Here is a 23,613-nt window from a genome sequence, read left to right as displayed (position 1 = left end):
TAGTTATATCTAACAGGAGTAAAGATTCCTTTCTGTCCAGCTGTACTGAAGGTCATGGATGCTCAAGGCCTGACTAAAACAATATTGCAGAAACTACATGACTAACAAAGGCCATAAAATTATTTAAGTAGTTGCTTGTTTTATTGTATTGCAGAGGATATAGAGGCAAATCAGTAGTATGTTGGTTCATGGCTTTCTTATCCAAATACTAGAATTTTTTTGGTATTTTGAAATACAGGATAACAAGAACAGGGATCCTTGAGGTCTCAGTGTTTAGCGACTTAGGCTGTTCCTAAGCATAATAGGCAAACTTGATGCCCAGGCACACTTGCAAGGGCAATCTATTTGCATTTCAAAGGCAGTAAGGTTTTAATCATGTAGCTGTTCACTCATAGAGTGCAATTATAATTCCATGTTAGAATGAATCTCTAAGTAGAAAAACAAAACAAACCTAACGAGGTGGGGGGGGAGAGGTGGCACAGAGGGGGAAGGAGACAATCTGTTTCAATAAAAGAGAATCATGTTCCAGGAAGAAAAAATTACAGCTGGACGATTCTACCTTACTATGAGAACCTCTGAACCTGCAGTTTAAAATGCAGTTCATTCTACGTTCAAAATGACTGGGGTTAGTACTCCATACAGAATTTGTAGCACCTTTTTACCTGTTTCTCAAAGATTGGAATGAAGGACTCATCCCGAAATATAAAAGATTTTATTCATTTCTCTTTGTGTCATAAAACAATTTTTATTTTTTTTTAACATTTAACTTAGTGAAAACTATTATTCTCCAGAGAGCGGCTGAGAACTCACTGAAAAGTAGTACATGCACTCTGGGCTAGGAGAGGCTGAGAAATTCTGTGCACACAAGGAGCATGAGCTGCAGATACAGGAGAATGTTGTTGAATGTTCCCCTGAAGATGGCACAGAAATCTTGGTGACAAATCTTTACTGTGTACTAATTGAAGGGGGACAGCTGGGAAAGCAGTGTATCAGCTAGAAAATTAAACCTGTTACAAAGGAGTGAGAGATTCATTCCTTCGATTGGCTTATTAGCATCTTTAGAAAACATTCCTTTACTTTGTAGTTGGGGTTTTTTTTTCAGTGGATTTCACCTTGCATCGTTTTCATTAACTGGAGCTCCCCCTCAAGGAATACAATGGGAAACCAGTTTTGCAATACAAGATACAGAGTTCTCATTTTGTCTAGAAGAATCATTATATCCTAGCCTTCAAAATCTTAGAGATTTTATTCAGAATATTCCCTCACTTACTGCTGATATATAGTTTGCAAACCAATTTCATGTAGAAGTGAGACCATTCTTAAATAAAGAAACATAGGCCAGAGAAGACTAGAAAATTGATTTGAGTGACTTTGGGGATTTAAGTATGATTTCATTCAATTTCCAATTCTTGTACCATAAAATATCTGATACCCACACTCTGCAGTAGTACAAAAAACCTGTGTTTTGGCTCAGCCCTGTCCCTCACCCTTCATCACAGCTTAAATGAGACCTGCTAGATGGGTCATTTCAGGGAGCTCTTAGCAGAGCACCTCTGCAGCATCCCCGCTGTCCACTGTCAACCAAGCACCACATTCAGAACAGATGAGGGGCTAGAAAATACAGTGTCTAAACAAGGGGACACAGCAGGACAAGTCTCCCACACTCTGTCATGGAGGTCTAGGCCATGGTGTCCAAAAACTGTGGAAGGAACTCTTCCAAGACATGACAACCCTTAGCCTTAAATTTTGCGTTTCCTCAGCCTTACTTCTCCAATTTAGACATTTTTCAGTATAAATAAAGAAAACTGAATCCAAACAAAATAGCAGTGTATATCACACAAAACACAGCACATCACTATTTTGGGGGGGAGAAAAATGAGCAGTATATGACAAATGTCGGTCACCTGATTGAATTAATTTTGGAGCATTAGTAGTGTGAAAACACCCAGACAATGAGGGGTGAGAGAAAGGAGTGAATACCCAGTACCAAACAGTTGTCACAAAGTAGGTGACCATGAGTGAGAACATCATCATCAGGAAGGGGATTTGACTTTGTTCCCTTCTCTGTGCCTCTAGTATCCCCAGTATCCCTCCACCTTGATTTGTCATAGGACAAGTCACACAGCTATAAAATTACCCTAAACAGGAAAAGATGTCTGTGACTCTTAGGATTTGACCAAGATGCCCTCTGCAATACTTTCAGTGGCATTAGAGCTTTCTCTGCCTGTCCACATTCAGTCACACTGAGATGGTATAATTATTATTATTATTAAATGAAAATTTGATCTGGTTAAGAATTTTGTCCTAAAAGAAAATTCCTGCTGACTAAATACTAGCAGTTTGTGACAATTTCCACCTCCTTATATTGAATAAAGACAATAGTGGGTGCATCACTTCTATAGGGTCTGCTCTCCATATTTTCACACTATTTACTCTTTGATTTCTTATTCTATTTGTTAGTAAGATATTTAACTAGTACAACCCTCCCCAGGATGGGTACCTGGTTTTGTTAATATTGAAATTATTGTCTTTTCTTTTCTTTTTCTTTTTTTTCTTTTTTTTTTTTTATTTTTTCTTAAACAGTACATAGGCTGAGTCTCTGCAATCACTTTGCAGAGAAGAGGCAGAGAGGGAGATACTGGCTGAATGTTTGCTCACTATAATCATAGCTAATAAAGCTTATGTCTGACCTGTGCATTGTTATAATACCCTAGATCTTTGACAGCGACTTCAGAAATACCATTTCTGAGGTTCTTTGAGGACCTGGCCCCACTCTTAGGACTCCATGGTACAGTTCAGAATGATGATTAGCTGGTAAAATCTGGTTTTAATTTCACTTCTCTCAGGAAGCGAATGATCTCCCAAAGCTTTACCTGACACAGCATCTACCACTTGGTTTTCTTTTTAATGTTGTACAGTAGGTAGAGAGCAAAATGACACTATTGGTCCCAGTAATGTCACACCACCAAAGCCCTTAAAAGCTACAGTTTCATGCTATTTTTCTTGGCACAGTACTTAGATTTTGTATTTTGTAGGCCCCCACAGTTTTGCAGTAGGCTGTGCACATACAACCTTGCCCCTCACTGGTTGCTCAATCCTGAAACTTTGGAGTCGGGTACTGCCCTTTATTCCCCCTAAGCAGCTGGACTGAATGAATGCTCAGTCATTCAGGAGCCTGGTTGCCAGGGATCTAATAGCAAATCTTTGTAAATTATGCATATTTATTCAACAGATACTGGAGGGCAGACACAGCCAGTGAAACCAGTGAAACCAGAGAGTTTCCCGGAACCTACTGTACCTACCTACCTGTAGATATGGTACAGCTGTAAAATCTGAGAGAGAAGAGTGGTTTGGGCTCAATTAAAAAAAAAATAGCATGAGTAGCAACTGGTTTAAAGTGAAAGAAGTTGCAGCTAAATGGACAGAAGGGATTTAATTGACTTACTTATGTCAAATTTAGTTAATTATTGTTTAACTGGTGCAAACAAAGCTACTTTTCTATGCTATAAAACAAAATCTGTAGAACTGTAAGTAAATACTTATCATTTCTTGCTCTCTCAAGAATTACCTTATTGTTAATATGACTCTCCATAAGAACCAAGCCTCAGTCTAGTTTTCAGCTGTCTTTTCTATAATTATCTAGCACAAAAAACCTTTCCCTGCCTCTGCAGCAGCTCAAGTCACAAATTTGTGACTTTGAGGGGAAAACAGAAATTATACTGCTCCACAGTTGATAGTCCTTTTCTGCCCATATACATTTACTGAGAAAAAAATCAATGTTGCCTGTCTTTTCTATATTCTGTGGCCTCTGGGCTATGACCTGGAACTCAAATGTTTCAATCCACACTGGCTGAGAGCTGGAGGGAAATGGTCAGCAGCCAGGCAGGTCTATTCACAGCCACATGAAGCCATAGTTTATACTTTGAAAGCAGTTCAATCGCAGTAGGATTTTTAATTTCTAAATGTAAATTAAACCCACCAAGTAGACGGATCCATGTCTGATCTTGAAACTCTCTGACATTAAAACTGTAGAAATTCCCCATACACAGCAAAGCTCTATATTTTTTTTCTAGAAAACATTTGTTTTGATTCTTCTTTCCTATTAGCTGCCTGAACCCTTTCCTTCCCCACCCACACCTTCATTTCCATGGATATGCAATATGCAGATGCAGCAGAGTCCAGTAACTCTATCATAACATTTATACCCCATCTCCTCATTATTGTTGGTCTCTCATTTGTCACAAACAATGTGCAACTAAGCAAATTCAAGCTTGTAACATCCAGGCTGCATCAGAAATTTCTATTCATGCAAGTAGGAATAATTCTGTGCCCTATGTCAGCTGGCTTTGTGGTTTGCAAAGGCTGTAGTATCATGGGCTGATTAGAAAGGAAATGAAGAATGCAGCAAATGCAATTGGTTTTGCTACTGCTACTCCCACCAAAGAAGGCACTTTTCATTTGTCTCTGTAATGAGGGAGCCTTTCCACTCACAGGTACATTAAGAAAGAATGTGTGCTTGGGGGGATCCCCACTGTGCAGTTACCCTGATGTTTTCAGGACTTTTCAGATGGCTTCTGCTGAATTAGATGCATAAAGGAAGAACTAATCCTGCTGAATCAGGAAATGAGACCATGGGGATACTCTGTATGATTCCCAATAACTTTATATTATAGTCTGCAAGGACTACTGCTGTGAATATTTGATACTTGTCTAAGTCCACTGAAATCAATGGGAATTTGGTGTACAAGTTCAAACAAACTGCATGGGGAATGTGGAGGACCCTGGCGACCAGAAAAAAAAAAAACATTTTCTATATTATTCAGGTATTTAGAATCTGTATCTCAGTGCTCTGAATCTAATCTGTAAAATAATATTGAGGCTTCTGAATAAGACTGGGAAACAATTACAACCTTATTCTCTAATATACCTTGTGCTTTGCGTGTTGTACCATTAAAATTTAGAATCACAAGGAAAAAGTTCTATTAATAGAGCAACAAAGTTTATTTTAACAGCAGCCCATATGCTCCAATATGTATCTTTCCATATTGTTAACCTAACAAGTGGCATCAGCTTGTTTTGTTGAAAAAATAGATTAATTAATCTAAGAGAGGCATCCCTATTATCTTCCATTCTCTGCACAAAAAATAGACCAATCATGATGTGCACTTATATTAAACTTTGTCAGTAAAATGTGCTTGCTTGATATTGTAGCCATTTGCATTTTATATACTTCAATTGCCATCTGCTAATGGTAATTTTATCATTCAATAAATAAAGAGATCAACATTGATGAAGATTAGGGAATTTTTTAATATAATGAATAATTTTGGTTTATTTTTGTGAACTGCTACTGCAGCCAGCAATAAAAAATATAATCCATTAAAACAAGACCACAATAATGAAAGCTGTTGTCAAGGCTCTGGCATAGTGGACAACCAAAGGGGCTTGCAGATTCCTACAGTGTTGACTTTCTCTCCCCTTTACTAAGGAGCAATGTGTGAGTCATTAAGCTATAGACAGATGGACTACTCCAGAGAGACCGAGACTCCATGCTAGCCTAGCAGAAGTTCCAGAGGCATTCGTAGCTTGGATAACCACAACATCTCCAGCAGGGCAGGAGGAACCTGAGTATGACCAAACTCTTTTACAGAGTGAAGATCCTGGGTCCCAGCTCAAGTAAGAATGTTTCTCAGGTCATTTCAGGCCTCCTGAATAGTTCAGTCATCTTAACTACTACTACCAGTTGAAATACAAGCATCTGATTACAGGCTTCTCTTAGTAAATATATGCTGAGATATGTTTTTAGGTATTTCTTTCCTACCTAAGACTTTATTTTGACTTTTTCTCAACCTATCAAAGAGCAAAAAATCTTTTTAAAAGTTTAAAACATACACTGGGTTTGATCTTGTTTTCTGAGGTATAGCCCAGATGTTTTCTGAAGTGTGATCAAAAACTATTCTCTCAGTAAATTAGAAACTAGCTTAATCCCAAAATACAGAGCTAGGTTGTCCCCCAGTAAATTCCAGAATGCCAAAGTCTGTATATCCATGCTCACATCTTCTGCACTGAACACAATTAGTAAGTCAAATCCTGGATCCAGGAAATGTAACAGAGACACAAAAGCAGTAGTGCTGTTATCTGACTAATGATAAAATGATATGTCCTGTGGATCACACCAAATGTTCATTTGTCAAGTATTTTCCTCTTGGCTATGTCAACAGGAGATGCTGCTTAGAGAGACATCATGAGCATATTGTTATCCATTTCTTTTTTTGCTCATCCCTATCATCCATAATCATTGGCGATGTTGGAGGGCACATCCTCTTTTTTGCTATTTGTTTTTAGGCACATTATCAACGGATTTGTCTAATCCCTGTTTGAATTTCCTGATATAGTCTGTATTCCTCAACCCCTTTCAGCAACAACATCCAGCAGTGTCATCAATTATTGCAGGTTGGTTGGATTTCTAGAGGTCACCTAGTCCAACTTCCTGTGCATTTTATAGCTAACTTCAGTGTTAGACTAGGTTTCTTAGGTCCTTGTCCACCTCATCTTTGGAAATCTCCAAGAATGGAGATTCTACAACATCTCTGGGCAATATGCTCCTGTATTTAACCATGCTCTTTGTGAAAAATATTTTCCAAATTTGAATTTCTCTTGCTTCCATTTCCTCATTCAATTTTGTCAATCTTTCTCCTCATCTTTTTTTCTAACACCTGCATAAAAACTGCTTCTTTTATTTGTTCAAAAATAATCTTCTTCTAGATTCAAAAATTTTCCCCTGTAGTAGAGGCTTAGTGTGAGAAGTGTCATGAGTCGTTTTTTACACTATTAATGAAATTTCCACAAAAGCAAGAGGATTTTTCTCCCTTGTCTTATGCAGTGAAGTACTCTTTACTTCTGTTGAGGTGGAAATGTGACTGTATCTCAATCTTTGGATTATCTATAATCCAAGACAAACTATGACAGGAAAATTAAATATGCAACCAGTGATTTATTCTTGATTGCATGCAACTGATTACTTCAGAATAATTTATTCAAAATCAAGGTTTCAGATTGAGCAATGTCTGCAAGCAGGGGAATATGCAACACTAGCAAACCTTTTGTGTGAATGTCCTTCTTTTGTACAAATCCTGAACAGCCTGTGGTTGGAGAAAGTACAGAACACTTAAAGAAGACTTTGAATCTGCTTATTTTGTGGTTCAGTATTTGATGGTCAGCTGTCTCTGACAAGGGTAGCTATTTCCATGACAGGTGAGTCCACATCAGCATCCTATCTATGCTTTATTTTGCTTGAAATGTTTACATCACAAATAAGCTTCTCACTGAGAAGAAATTTCCTATTATTTTTTCTCACTCACCCTGTAACTTTTTGTCTTTTTGTAAAAGACCTGCTAAGTAATTGCTCATCAATGAAGTGAGTTCTTCCCATTGATTGATGCCATCCTACTATAAACTGATAAAAACAATCCCTTATCCATTCTGGAGCCCTCAGAGATAAATAATTTTCTGTGTCAACTACTGCTCTAAATAATCCCTGGTTTATGAGCTTCTAAACCCTGTGGACTGAGGCATCATTTCCTCACTATAATTCTAAAATAAAACATAATAAAATATTTTGTCATTGTCTTGAGTAAATGATGACCTCTCAAGCATGTGTTTCTAAGACACAGCAGAGGAAAGATTAAACACAAACAATAAATACAGACAATTGTAAAGAGAGCGCAACAATAATGCAAAATTCTGTTGAAGAGAAACTTGCCATTCTTTCCAGTGGCACAGAACAAAGGAAAAAAAATATATATGGAATGATGTGCTGCAGGAAGTGTGCCTAGATTTTGGCCCACATGTCAAACCAAGATGGAAGGAGCATAATTGTAGCAATCATCAAGCAATTCTGCCTGGATGCATGTAGCACAAGCAGGCGCTGAAGTCCTGTGGACACCAGGGGCTACTCAGGATTACTGTACCTGCAGTGAGTGTTGAGGGAGAAGCGGCTCCAGCAGTTTCAGGAGCCATTGGTCCAGCCAGTGGCTCCAGTCTCCAGGAGCCATTGGTCTCTTGAGCCCCAGCACAATTTCCCATGGCAGCCTGTGCTGTCAGCAAAGTCCAAGTCCATGACAGGCTGGGCAGATGTTGATGACTATGGTGACTGTCTGACTTCCCAGGGCTCACTACTCTGCTGTTCCAGCTCCTGTCCCTATGATCCCTGCTGCAGCTGCAGTGCCTGGCTTCTCCTTGGCTTCAGGAGATGTTCAGCACCTGACACCCAAAGCCTCCTGCTCAAGTGTTTGGCTACTGGCCCGTTCAGAGGGTGCTGCTGGTGCTGTGGACCCCCAGCCTAGTGTTGCTGTCCCATCCCTTGGGATGTCTCAGTCTGGCTCTCAGCTCACAGTCCAGCTGCTTCCATGTTTCCATTGCTTGCACTAATGTACGTGGGATGAACACAGGCATCTCCATCCAGTGTGTTTTGTCCCCTGTGCTAACATCTGGGTGAACCCAAAGGGCTGTACTCAGGATATCCTGCCTTTCCTTCTGAGTTGATGTCAGAGTCATTTTGGGGATAAAAAGATCTCTACTGGACAATGCCTACCTCTCAGTAATTCTTAGCTATTTTCCAGTCCTTTTGTCCCCACAGACTTGTTTTGCAGGGAACAGCCTCTGCATTTTCACTAAACAAAAAGATTTAATTTTTTTCCTCAGTAGTCAGAAGACAAGATGGCTGTTGCCCTCAATGAGCTAATTTGCCTGAACCCAGCTGAAGCATGAAGCCAGATATTCAGGCTCAGGTGAAAAGGAACAGAGCCACCCCCGCTATTTCTTACAGTTCATTTTAGTGAATTTAGTTCCCATTGGAGACATGAAAGCAGATGACAGCAGCTATTATCCTGCTATGTTCTGGTTATTTCTGGCTTGCTCAGAAAGTAATTTACTATAGAATAACCCAGGTTAGGAACTGTGGCTCTGAAATTTTACACAAAGAAAGTATAGCTTAAGCATCCTTCCTACATGGTCCTGACAAAGAAGAGTCCTCTCCCATATTGAGGAGAGTGGATTTGTCCCAATGCTCCTTCAGCACTTGGTCTGTCAGCTTAAACAGGCAATGAGGTTGCCACTGGTAACAGTGTTTTACTTTGAGTACAGAATGGTATTTTTTTTCTAGGTCTAAATGTCTGGCAAGCCTATTAATTGTGCCCATTCCTGCTAGAAGTTGAAGGGGCAGTTGTAACACTTAAGAACCAAATAGACATTCATTAAATAAAAAAAAACACAGAAAAAAACCCCAAAAAACCCCCAAAAAACAAAAAAAAACCAAAACAACATCTTGGAAAATTAGTTCCATGCTTAGCACTAGAATAGTCCTTACTTTTTTCAAATCCATTAGACTGGAACACTATTAGACTGAGAAAATGCAATTTGGAGCTACAAAGGCAGTTTCAAGGTAGGAAAAGTTTCAAGCGTTGGAAAACTTTTCACTCTACAATTATTTTACTAAAATCAAAGGGGCTGTGCCAGTTAAGGATGAGTCAAGGATTTACCTCATTTCTCTATTAAAATGCCAAGCCACAAATCAAATAGGAAAGTATTGGTGCTGCTTGAGCTAATCAAATGGCCATGTGAAAGCTGAAGCCACTCGAAATAATCCAACAGGATCCCTTAACCCTATGTAGCTGAGTTCAGTCATTTCAAGCTGAATCCCAATGGTGTTGGAAGGCTAAGCTATGCATAGGCTGTTCAAACCACTCACCAGGAAGAGAAAATGAGCTATTTTATTGCACCAACTTCAGGAGTTCATTTGGGTGGTGGAGAGTCAATAGTGAACAACCAGCAAAAGCAAATAAATAACCTGAGCAACCTAAGGACAATGTATTTTAAATTCTGAGAATAAAGTGCACATTCTTGGGCAGATCATTTGACTCTTTTGAATTAAACTCCAAGACATTTAACAGGCAGATGCATTCTTTTCATTCCCAAGAGAATCAGTGAACATTTATTCCTTATGCCATCTTCATTGAAAACTGCTCACATAGTTGCAGCAGAACTCCATCACAGAGCCAGTTGAATCAAAATATAATAAAAGGCAATTTTTCTAGAAATCCACCCAAAGACGCAAGAGTTCTCCTGCTGGCAAAAATAGTGATGTCTGGCATTTGGACTCTGCCAAGCTCATGCCCTGTGAAAGACAGCAGGCAACAAACTCAGAGATTGTGAACAATGAGGAGAAAAGGCAAGAAAACAGCATTTGCTGCCTTCCTCAAAGACAGAAATTTTTCCCTCGACCATTTTTTACCATCTACACTTTATGCTATTGGAGTTTTTTGTTTCTTAGTAATATAAAGGCATGTTTATCCTATATGTTGAAAAGTGTTAGGCTTAGGATTGCTTTCTCAGCTAGTGTAAATCAAACACTTGTTTCATCTTCTGAAAATAAAGGGAAGTGTGTAGTGATAGGGAGACAAACACAAAAAAAAAGAAGCTGCATTTATTATTGTTGGAAAACACAAGTAAGCAACTCAACAGCTCGGACTGAGTATTTTATGTGCACCTTAAAAAAGGGATTAAAGAATGATCACATTAGGTTTATTACAAAGTAATGACATAGTTCTTGTACGGAATTGACTGGTTAGGGATATTCAGTAATTTATCTTGTGGGTTCAAGGTTTACCTTTGACAAAACTCTGCTCTCATGACAAGCAACAGTCCACCTGGGATTAGTGCCAACCAGTTTATTTTTATTTTCATGGCTTTACAAATATCCAGGTATATACTTGAGCACATTCATGATTCAAGGAACAGAGAATTCTTAAGAGGCCTAGGGTTTTGTTTCATTTGAAGGTGGTGCTTGAAGAAATTCACAGAAAAGTCACAGGTAAGCAGAAAAATATCTTTAGGAAAACATGCAGGTAAACTGTAATGCTACCCTAACTTTCTTCATAGAAAGTCTGTTAAAATATCATTTTATGTAATCATCTCAAATACTACTCCCTAGGACAGTCTTTGAATATTATCTTTGAAGGGTAGTTGGTCTCCCTTCTGGAAGGATAGACATGGGACTGTCTGTACACACCTGTTGTGTCAGTCAACAGCTGGATGATGGAGAATATTGCACCTGCTTTACAACTGCAAAACATCAGCTCATGAAACTGGAAAATATTACACCATCAGAGAACTGCAATGATGTAAGTTGCAGAAAATGTAGTGATCAGTGCTACATCCTCAGAATTTAGGACTGTAAATGAATCACAGTCATAGAATCACAGAAAATTTTGGGTTGGAAGGGATATTAAAAATCATCTATTTTCAAGCTCCCTGCATGGGCAGTAATATCTTCCACTAGACCAGGCTTCTCAAAGCCCCATCATCCAACCTGGCTCTGAACATTTCCAGGGATGGGGCATCCACCACTTCTCTGGGTAACCTGTTACAGTGCCTCACCACCCTTGTAGTAAAGAATTTCTTTGCAATGTCTAATCTAAACTTAATGCCTTTCAGCTTGAAGTCTTTCACTCTTATCGCTACATGCCCAGGTAAAAAGTCTCTCTCCAGCTCTCTTGTCGGCTTCCTTTACGTACTGGAATGATGTTATAAGGTCTCCCTGGAGTTTTCTGCAGGCTGAACAACCCCAGCTCTCCCAGCCTGCCTTCACAGAAGAGGCACTCCAGCCCTCTGATCGTCTTTGTGGCCTTTTGCACCTGCTCCAGCAGTTCCAGATCCTTATGCTGGGGACTCCAGGGCTGGATGCATTACTCCAGGAGAGCAGAGTAGAAGGGGAGAATCACTTCCCTTGCCCTGCTAGCCACATTTCTTCTGATGAAGCCCAAGACACAGTTGACTTTCTGGGCTGCAAGGGCACATTGCAGGGTTGTGTTGAGCTTCTCATCCACGAGTCCTTTTATTTTCATGCACGAAGTACAGAAAGTGTTTAGTCTGAGCTGATGAATTACATATTCTAAAGCACTAGCAAATGTATGCACTAGTACATATATCAGTATCAGAGGACATCAAAATGTCTCAGCCCACTTCCTCAGCCCCATCCCTCTTCATATGTTTCTCACAGGGAAGAAGCCCAGACACCCAGACCAGGGAATGCTGCTGGTTGCTGCAAAGGAAAATGGGCCAACAGCCTGTGCCATGCACCCACTGTTTAGGTGAAATGCAGACATAATGATCCCTGCGCTTCTTTCCTTCACTTAAAGCTTGAGCTATCCCTATTTTCTTGCTGAAATAACTCCAATGAGGCTCGCCTTTCATGGAAAAATTGTGTATGGGAATAAAGAATCCAGTCTTGGTGCTGTCAGTAAAATTGCTGCAGACTTAGTTTGATATAAGTGGGACCAGAAATTGGGGTATAACAATTTGAAAACATTTTAAGGGTGTTATTTTTCCCAGAACTCTTTTATCAGTGTCACTGGGTGTGTTATTTATTCACCACACATTATACTGCAGTTTCCTGACCAGACTGTGACATTTTGCAGCATCCTTTCAGCATTATTGTCAAAATTGTCTAAACTAAAAGCTAAAACTTTAAAAAAACTGGTTTTGCCAGTTTGCTTTAGTCCTATATTTGCCTCTGGAATATTTCCAAAATCTATAACAGACTGAAGTAAGTCGAAATTGCCTTCTCTAAATTTCAAAAGAAATGGAGAAGAAAAAGGGGAAAAAATCTTTTGGAGAAAGGCTTAGCAAGTCAATTAAAAAGAAGTACAGTCTAAAGAAGTGATGGCATGGTTTACGGAAAAGAAATCACTAGCAGAATCTTATGGAAGACATTGACTTCAAGGTCAGAATTGTCACTAAAGACAACAAGGAGAATTTTTTTAAAAAATGTTCCTTCCTCCTTATGAAAAAGAAAGGATAATTTTAGTACTTTCTTTTTAGTACTTTCTGCTTTGAATTGCTTTAAAAAGTACCCCAGCCAAACAAAACATCGCTGTGTACCCTACTGGCATGAATTTTTTTTAATAATTGTGTTGCCAAGTCAATTAAAAATGTCCCTTATAATGGATGGGGAATGCAACATAATAAACTCTTAGTATGACTTTTTCGAAGCAAAACCTGCAAAGAGAGACTTTATGCACTAGAGATCTTTATTAAGGCTTGATTCTGTCTAAAATAAGAACTAATACTAAATATTATGCATTAACACAGTAAGCCCTAAATACAATATATTCTTTTTCTATGTCTTAAATTAGTAATTTAATCAAGCCCAGGACAGCTCTGTGGCATTGAGGTCAACTGGAAGAGCACAGTTCATATTCATAACAAAATTACCTTAGCCTTCCAAGCTGGATGGACACATCCAATTTGCCTATTGGAAAAGATCCATAATCATACTCAATTCTGAGTCATGCATCTGTTTGCATTTTTGGAACTTCTATAACTGCCTTGCTAATGAAAACTTTTATGTATCAGGATTTGAGACAGCTACCCTCTTCAGTGACTTTTTGGTATGTATCAGGTTGCAGGATAAATGGGGGCTGTCTGCAGGAACCCAGTTTGACGGAAAGCCACCTACAGCCAGCTAATTCATGAGTTCAGGAGGATCTCCAAGATAGGTGCTCTGTCTGGTTGGAACTCACAGCCTGATCCTGAAATCTGGTGCTGACTGTAATTTCTGCTGAACCTTTCCTTTAAGGCATGTCTGGAGCTGCCTTTCTCCATCTGTATGGTAGTTTAACAGGTAAATTTTTCAGTGTATTACTATGAACTAAGTGTTCCTTTCCTCTGGCTCTCCCTTAACATGTCCTAACAGAGCTTCTTGGGGACTTTTATAACAGATTCCCTGATATTTGACCCTTAAATAACTGTCTGTAAACTCTGTGCTCATTTTATTCCTTTGGCTTCAACAATTAATTCCATTGGGATTTACTGCAGTATAAACGCTACAAAAGTAAAAAAAAAGGTAATTTGTGCAGCCATTGGAAATTATTGCCTTGGTAAACCAAAATCAGCAACAGGATTTGAATATTATTTTAAATTATGATTCGCAGCCCTTAGGCCCTAACTCTATATGTTCTTAGCATGTGACGTTGAGAATAATGCTATTTATAGAGATATAGAAATATTTCAAAGCCAGGAAAACTAATTCAACAAGCTAAAAAAATGTATATGCAAATGATTGAATTACTTTTACAAAAGGACTAACAAAAAACACATGACATTTCTTTGTTATGAATAACCTATAAGTACTCCATAATTGCAAGCAGTATCATGGAAATATGCTTGTTCCTACTTAGTCACTTACAGCTTGTTTCCTTTGCAATTCTCTTTGTGAAAATGGCCATATTGACTACTTAATGTATGTTGTCCTATATGTTTCTCACACTGGATATGTTTCTCACATTGGAGAGACATATTTCATTAGATTCTAGTCTCATGTTGTTTTTAGCACACACATTTTTAGCTATTTACCCAAAATTTATAAAAATAAGTTTCTTCTGCATCATATGCATGAATATTAATAGTAAATGCATGCAGAGTTTAGATTTGGTGAGTAAGCTGTAAAATATATTGGTATCTTTTAAATGTTATTTCTTTGTTATACAGAACATAAAGACTTGGGAGGTGAGGAGAGTTTGTTGCTATGTGGCTCAGAAAGAAATTTCCAGCTAACGTGGTGGGAGACATGCTCTCAAACATGGGAACAGGATGTAACAGATGTAGTGGCATCTGCTTGCACTTTTGGAACCTTAACTAAAAATGTTCTGAGGAACAATTTTCCTCATCCTTCTCAGTGAGCATCAACTTAGCTACCCATTGATAATGTTTTAAATGTCAACATCCTTCTATCACTGCTTATCAGAGATAGAAGAGGAATGACTACAATATACCACCAAATTTCTCCAAACCCCAGGCTGGAAAAAGCGCATCATTTTTGCCAATGATACTCTGCCTTTGCAAGCTGAGGCTGAGCCAAGGACACATGAAGGTCAGGAGGAGGACTGAGTTCAGGAACCTCAATGTTAATTTGGATGGTGGGGCAGCACATATTCATAAGATCATGCATATGTTAACATCCACGTGATCATATGACAGCACTGGGTCTGGATAAATATTTTTTTTTATGAAAGGAGTTTTTTATTTTATAAACAGCAAATGCTTTTAATTACTAACATAGTTACTTCTCACATAAGGATAAATACCCTCAAGCAGATCTGTGGAAACAAATATTTTGCAACTATTGTTATGGATGGAAGAAAAAATACCAAAGTTGGAGGTTTTTTTTGTTTTGGTTGGTTGGTTCATTGTTGTTTGTTTTTTTTTTATTTTGGGGGTATTTTCTACTTACTGAGAATCTCTCAGTGCAGAGAACCTGTCAGCTTTCCAAAATGCAGCAACTTTATTGGGTGGATTCTCCTAACTGGCAAATTTATTATTCCTTCTTTTCAACATCAAATCTGGAAATATTTGTCTCCTTAGCATTTTATTAAAGAAATTTGTAGCTACTTCTTTCCCACACCTGGAACAGAAGGTAGGCAGATGCAGCTTCATGTGTCCATCTTATGGTTCAAAATTGCAGTTCACAACATTGTGAATGCTGCATAAATATCTTAGTATGTTTAATCAGTGCCACCTAAAACTCTGAATCAAGGAACACTTCATAAACAGTCTTAAATTCTGTTTTACTTCAGGACTCCATGAAGAATAAAGTAGCGGAGAGCTAGGCTATCAGGTTATGTATGACAGAGTAACCTCAAGTTTTGATTTTCTCCATGATGGAGCATTAAATGCTTGAGTTGAAAAAAGATATGAGATTTAGTTCTGTTATTTGCTCTTCATGTTGGAACGAAAGTCTTTGGTTTCTACTATATTTTGCTATTGAAGTCTAGGTCTCTTGGGAAACTCAATATATATTTGGAACTGTTAAAACTTTTGACATAAATTCAGCAGCAGAAATAACTACTCAATGCTCTCAAAATAGGTTTGACTATTTAAGTAAACTGCAGTGAAACTGAGTTGTTTGGGAATCATTTGGAATGTAGCTTGTCCAGCTCTTCAGCTGGTATAATTAGCTGAGGTGCTAAACCAGCTGTTTGTGTAGACAGGTTTAAGTTAACCACCATTTGAAGAAAAGAAGAAAAAAGATACTTGATTGAAGCCATCTAAAGCTTAGAATTAAAGCAGTCATACTTAGGCCCTGAACCAGCTTTCTCCCTCTGCCTCTCTCATCAGCTCAATGCATTTTTTTGACTTGCCTTCTCTCCTCAGGCAGGAAGTATCATGGAAAACCTAAAATACACATATGGCTGCCAACCAGGAGACTTTGGAATTTGTGAAGTTGGAAAGAGTAAGAGACCACACTTGGAGTAGGAGATATGAAAGAATCAGGTGAGATTTAGAGTTGGGCTACATGTAAAGAACAGCTAGTCACAACGTCTCAGCTATGATCCTGCTAAAGCACAGTGATTCCTTGTCACTCCTGATCATTTTAGAGGGCAACACTTCTATTAGTCTTACGCCATTACATTAGCTCTTTTTCTTAGCTGTAGCCTAATGGACATTACTGTAATAGCCTAAGAGTACTCAGCAGATCTGACTCACTGCATGGCTCTTCTCTTTGGAGAGCATGGGTCCCAAAAGTCTTCTCGCTGGTGAAGCACTGAGGCACTTCCCACACACCTGACTCTTTGTCCACAATGGCCTTCTGATGGATGTGTCTAGGGACACATGGACCTGTACAGAAACCCAGGAAGGGACTGAAGAGATGAGGGTGGTGCATCAAGTAGACCCTTTTCTTGATACAGGTAGCCAGCTTTTAGGGCATATAGTCAACCCTGAAAATAGAAAAGGGTTGTAAGGTCAAGTAAGATAGATTGTGGCCATGCCAGCTGTCAGAAGTCTTCCAAGATGTCTGTTATTTAACCCTGATATTGAATATATCATGGGTTAAAACTGATTAAAAAGCATATAAAATGCCATGGGCAATTTAATGGGGAATAAATATGTAACAGCAACTTTCTTTTTTGTAGCTTGCTCCTTAATCACTCCAGTGACAAGAAACATGTTTCATCCTGCCCTTCAAATGCTTTGCTCTACCAGACACCATCTGCATGAATACGATATTCCTGGAGAAATCTACTTACTTACTGCGGTGAGGCAAGGAAACAGGAATATTAACAGAGATGTGAGTGTTCAGCCAGCACATCAACATTGATGGCTCCAGGAAAAATGATGGCAGAAAGGTGTAGAGAAGGATTCACTTCCTTTACTGAAGGCAGTGTTGCATGTAAAAGAACAAAATATGCACAGTATATATAATGCAGTATTTTCACCTGGATAAAATATGACAAATTCTTACAAACTACCAATAAAGCACAGGCCCTAAAATGGTAAATTTATGTGGTTTCTAGAATGTAATATTGAGTCAGTGCTGTAGAATGGATATTTTGGTATTTGGGAGAGATAATAATTAATTTTTTTTTTTTTTTTTTGGAGTGACGTTTCTGGAAAAAAATATCTATGCATAAAAATTTCTAAATTATGACCTTTTTTGACTAAATTTAAGACAACTAACAAGAAACCCTTGCTCATCTTTTTTTCTGTTTTTTGACATGCAGGTTTGTTGTGCTGCAAAGAAATGTTGCGGTACATTGCACCTGTGATATATCCACCCTAACAACGGTGGAGGGGAGAAGGAACATTCATGACTTTGCAATAATGAGATTGCTGATCCACAGCCTGCTGGCAATTTTGGTACAGAGGAAATAAAGTCAAATAGAATTGCCAAGGACCTCATCTCCATGCTGATAACTGCACATCTCCTCAGATGCATCCATCCTCAGATCACTCTTTCTGTTATGAAAACTTTTATTGTTAGGGTTAAAGTAGTGGTGAGTGGTCTTGTCCTCTGAGCAATGAACTACCTTTAGACTCCATATCTCCATTAATTTTTTCAGATTTTATGCATTGGCAATTTTTTTATTGCCAAGACTCAGTCAATTAGGAAATTCAAATTGATAGGTACCAATTCTAAGAGAAATTTTCCCGTTTACCTTTAATTGTTTTCTAATTGATACAAATAACTGTGTGGATGCTGTTTTATATCAATTAGTCTCCAAAGATTAGAGTCAGTTTATACTGAACATAACCCACCACTGTCAAATTGAAATAGTGCTTAAACAAAGCATCATGACAGTATAAATTAGATTTCAATTGGATTTAAAATAAATTGATGCATTTTCTTTTTGCAGACACATCTTTATTTAATAACACTACACATGGTACACCAGATACGCAAAAACTAACACTGATGAGACGTTTGCATAAATGACCAGTGCTCACTGGTTTTTCTTGCTTGAGAGATCAAGGGTTAATCAAGGGAACAGCAGGAAGAGTGAACCATGTAGGGACTAGAATGTTTTATCAGCTGTGACCTGCTCAGTTGCTGAGACAGGGAAGAAACAAGGAAGTGATTTATAGGTTATGGCAGTTCAAGACACACTCTTCAGTATTTGCTGGAAAACCATGATACTCTTCACCATGCTTATCCATGTCCTGTAATGGTCCTCATCTGGGGACTTCCTACCAGCAGACTGTTTCCTACTCCTCATTTCCTACTCCTATTGACAGACTGTTTCCACCAGTATGACACAAGTTTCCCACTACATATTGAAAAACCTGTCTATGTCCATACAGGTTACTGTAAATTATACTGTTGCTAAGAACAAAAATATTTAACCCTAGCAATTTGCAAGCATACTAATACATACTAATTTATAGGTTGAGAAGGCTCATCTGCTACTTTTTACTTTTTGTCTTCCACTCAACTTCAGTATTTAGCTTAGAAGTAGATAGAATCAAACAAAGTAAAGCAGACATAAGGAAGTTATAAGTACTGTGCTTGATATGCAGGTCTGTGTCTCTGGGAAATATATTATGATGGATGGTTATTTTTATAACCTGTCTTTTTGAAAGTTATTTGAATGTCACAAATATCAGTTGGATTTTCTAAAAAAGAAATGTCTTCCTTCAGACATTACTAGATACAGAGGATATTGTTCAGTTTTCTCACTGAAAGCAAAAATAATTTAAATTGATCTGTCTTTGCAAACAATGACCACTGAAAAAGTCTATATACCAGGCATTTTAGCAGTCACCAATAAATGGTATTTAAACTAAAAAAGATAGTGTGAGACATCTAAGTTCTTCTAAAGATAAATGTGTACCGTTTTCCTTAGGTCTGTTAAAACCTTCAATACAAATAGGAAAAGTTAATTACTTTGCTCTCATTATACAATACCTGCCATTTCAGTTTTCTTCTAATCCACCTTCCTACTCCTAACAACTCTTTAAAAGGTAAGATTCTAAAAGAAAATATTTGAATATTGGTGCTTCTAGCCATTTATTTAAAGACAAGCATTAGAACTATTGAATTATGCCACTTTCAGTAAAACCTGCATTTGCAGTTTTGTGCTTTGCACTGAAGACAGAGTTTCCCTGGCTATCAAGCTGCCAGGCACACAACTGCAGAGGGAACCAGTTTCAGGCAATTGCAGGAGACATTCAGTGGGTACAGAGGGAGTACATCTGTCCCAGGCACAACATGATACAGATGAATTACATTTACACACATGACATAGACATGCAGGTATTTCACAGAAAAATGATAGGCATGTAAGACAATATACCGGGCTGCTACTACTTAAAATGAAGTCATTACCATGTGTTGCTATCAACATGAGCATTCAGGAGCAGGGCAAGTTCCCCCAGTTCCCAGACTATTGTATAGCGCTAAAACCAAACCACTATTAGTCTTAGCACTTTCCAACAGCAATTAAGAAAGAATATTCAGCAGCCTACCCTCTTAAAATTCAAAAGCAGTTAGTAGATAGCAATATTGTCAGTGCTTATTGCACAAATAAGCAATCTGAATCCGAGCAAATATGAACCTCACAGTTAATTTTCTATTTAGTTCTCTTTATCTATGTTTTCTTTAATGATTTTGACATTCTGCATAAAGTGATTTCATTAGCAAGGTATCTGCATGATGAAAAGGTTTTCTTCTCAGGAAAGTGACTCCAAACCCTTATTTACTCTTTTACTTTCCAAAGCTTTTGTAAGGTCTATCAACAGTGTGAACAGAACAAGTCAATAGCATTGTCTGTGATTTTTCTCCACACACTTATGTGTGTGTGATTACAAGTTTGCAGCTGTGAATGCTGCTAATAGGTATCACTTGAAAATGCTGCTTTCACAGATAAAAAGAGGATGGTAGAAGAAAGCAATATGATTAGGGATAAGGGAGGTGGGTGGGTGTGCTGAGTTGAGTTTGTAAATATATTTTGTGTGTTTCTCTAAGTTAAGTTAGTTTTGGTTTTCTGGGGTTTTTTGGGTTTGTTTGTGGTTTTGGGTTTTTTTTTTTTTTTTTTTTTTTTTTCTTTTTTTGAGGGTATGTTCTAGAATGAGGTAATCTTAAAGACCCTTTCTGGCCTTTGCTAATGCAGAGATTCATCAATTCTTAGGTGAACAACTTTCTTTGCTTTTTAAAGAGAAGCTGTGTTGCTTCTTAAAGGCTTTTTGGTTTATTTGCATTTTGGTTGGGTGTTTGGGGGTTCTTCTTTCTTTGTTAAGGATTTCATTTTTCTGTTCTGATGCAATTTCATTTTAATTTTTTTTTCCTGTTAATTCCATTGGTCATAGAGTTCTGTTAGAGAGAATTAGGTGGCTATACCTACATGTGTGCATGGACTTGAGCAGTCTGGACAAGCAATAAGCTAGGTGATGGCAAGATTTCTAGCTGTATCATTCTGCTTTTAAATTATGCAAGGAGAGAGAAAGAAGGTGAATTGTTCATCATTTCTGTGGTGTACAAGGTAATGCCACTTTTCTATAGCAGCAGTTAAGAGAAAAAATAGGTGCTCTAAATCCTCCACTTAAGCTATGTTTTAAAAATATCTTTGGGGGAGTGGGGGTAGGGAGAGTGAAGGGATTTGAGAATTATAGATTGCTTTTTGATAAGAACAGTTAAGGGATGGATTTTTACCTATAGAGAACTTCTTGTTCATTATTTGCATAATCACTTCATGAGTTTTTAAAGTAGATGTGATTTCGGATTATTATGTAAGAAACAGCAATACCTTCTATTGCAACGCTGGATTATATGTTGAAGATGGAAGTTACTCTTCTGTTTAAAAGATCTTTTTTGCTTCTTTTTTATGTCCCTTCCCAAAAAAAAAAAAAGGCAAACAAACCAAAACTACTGTCTAAGGCATAACTTAAATTCAGTGTGAATATGGTGAGGGTGAAATAAAGCTAGCATTTGCCCAGTAACAGAAACAAGCAATGACAGGAAGGTATAAAAAAATATCATCATTAGGTTATAAAGTGTCTGTGTGTTGCAACATAGTAAAAGGGATTGCAGCCTTTCCCAGTGATACTTTGTTATATGGTCTATTCCCTAATAGTCCCGGACCTGGCTGGCTGGTGTTCATGCCTGTTTACCCTGGCGAGTGATGCTCCAGAGTTTCTTCTACATCACTAGCTTTTGTGTAGCATGGCTGCTGCGCTGGTCCCTTAACAAGCAGCTTTGAAGACATCTGCAGAACCTGCATTTCTAGAAGTGGGATTGGTCTAGGAAATCACCCTCATATACATAACCCATGAAACTTGATATTTAAGCTTTACTGACCTTTACATGTAATAGTGTCCTTATTGTCATACTGAGTTACTGTGAATTCAGTGCATTAATTCTTACCCCTTTGACTAAAGGATAATTTTGTATGCTTATTGATGCTTGCTCAATTCAGGAATGAGTTGGTATTTGAGGAGTTTCTCTGAATGAGAGCTGCACTTGCCTGAATTCAGGTGTTAGAAGACCAGGAATAGTCATTTTTGCCCTGAAAGCAACATAGCTTCTCTTGATTTAGGCCATTTAAAGCAAAATAAGTTATTTCTATATGAGGTTGAGTATCCATTTGAAACTAATTGAAATTATGAACATTTTTCCTTACGCAACGTTTCTAATAAAAACTTCAACAATACATCACTGCTTTAATTGAATTCCCTATATGGTGCAATAAAAGTATTCCTGATATTGAGCCAGCTGATGTGTTGTTGTACTGTTTTGATAGAAATAATTATCAGGCAACTACAAAATGTTGAGTAACTTTATGAACACATGAATTTCCATGGTCAAAGAAGCATATAATGCAATGATTAGACAATACAAAATAATGGTGTTTCTAAAGTCCAATCTAAGTCTGTTCAAGTAGTGGCAGCACTTAGAAGGCTGAGATAAAAAGGAATTTATTGATAAGTGGATAATGTCATGCTTCTTATAGTGTTATGCAGATATTTTGCTGCACTTTGCACCAGGAAACAGACATCAGCTGTATCATAGGGTGTAGAAATCAATTTTGTATGCTATTTCTAAGAGAGAAATTTCCAAATGGAATATGAAAAAAGGTGTTTAAAAATGCTATACCACCTGACTACATCATAATCCTTTTGTTAAAAGGTGAAGGGTGGGGAGGAAATCCAGGATGCCTTAAGGTTATCCTCGGGATGTTTGTGCATACATGTGCTTAACAAACTTATTTTACAGTTGCCGGTCTCTAACAATAAAAAATTCTTTTTAATATCAGTTACAGGGACACAGACTCCTGTGAGGTACCTCTAGGAGTGAAAGTGTTCGTGGGAACAAAGGCCAAACCTGTGTTTGGGCACATACTGGCTTTGTTATGCGACATAAGTTATACAAATGCCTTGTTGTCAAATAGAGAAGTACATGTGGCAATAACTAGGGGTTTCAGGTACTTTTAGAAACCCCAGCTAATCAGCAAACCTTCGTCAATACTTTTATGAGTGTTAGTCCATAAATATAGCCCTTTGGTGTCAGCTGAAGAAACAGTAAAGCTTAGTGTAATTGATTTCTATCCCCAGACTCAGCTTCTCAGGCCTCACAAGTGTGAAGCCCTGTATAAATGCAAAGACAATCAAGCTGGCTAAGCATGAATGCCATCATGGTTCTCCTTCTCGAGTTTGTACCTGAGCTGAGGCAAGGAGAGAAAAAGGCTGATAGATCTGGAAGAAAAATGATTCAGATGTTAAATGCTTCTTGTGTGGCATGCCTTGATTTTTGGGAGAACTGCTATGTGAAGCATGCTTTGAACTTCCTCTAGAACAGGGATACTGAGGTGCAACACTTGCCACTAGGGCTGAGTACTGACAGACAGCAGTACTGAAAAAAAACAAAAGCAAACAAAACAGAAACCAGTTTTGTTGTGAAGAAGAGTAGACTCTTTCACTTGGGGAGGGGACAGGACGCGACGCCCCAGCCGGCCGAGCATCTACAGCCGCCCCGTAGAGGATGAGGTTCGGGCCCCAGCGCAGCAGAAAGCGCTGCGCGGCTGGGGACGAGGCACCGCGCAGCCCCGGCCGGTGCTGGGGGCCGCTGAGTGGCCTCGCCGCGGCCCCGGTGCTCCGCAGGGCCCGGGCCCGCTGCGGCCTGAGCGCGGGGACTCCTCGTTCCCACTCCCGCCGCAGCCGCTGTGGGAGACTCCGCGCATGCGCCAAACTACTCCGCTTGGGGGCGGGGATAGAGCCCCGACACCCGCGGCGGATCGTACCACTGCGAGCCATAGGGGTGGGCCAGAAAAGAGTTTTCTCCAAGAA

The sequence above is a fragment of the Fringilla coelebs genome (genome assembly GCF_963513975.1).
Source record: "Fringilla coelebs genome assembly, chromosome: 3".
Taxonomy (NCBI): Eukaryota; Metazoa; Chordata; class Aves; order Passeriformes; family Fringillidae; genus Fringilla; species Fringilla coelebs.
Note: the sequence above shows the minus strand (reverse complement) of the source record.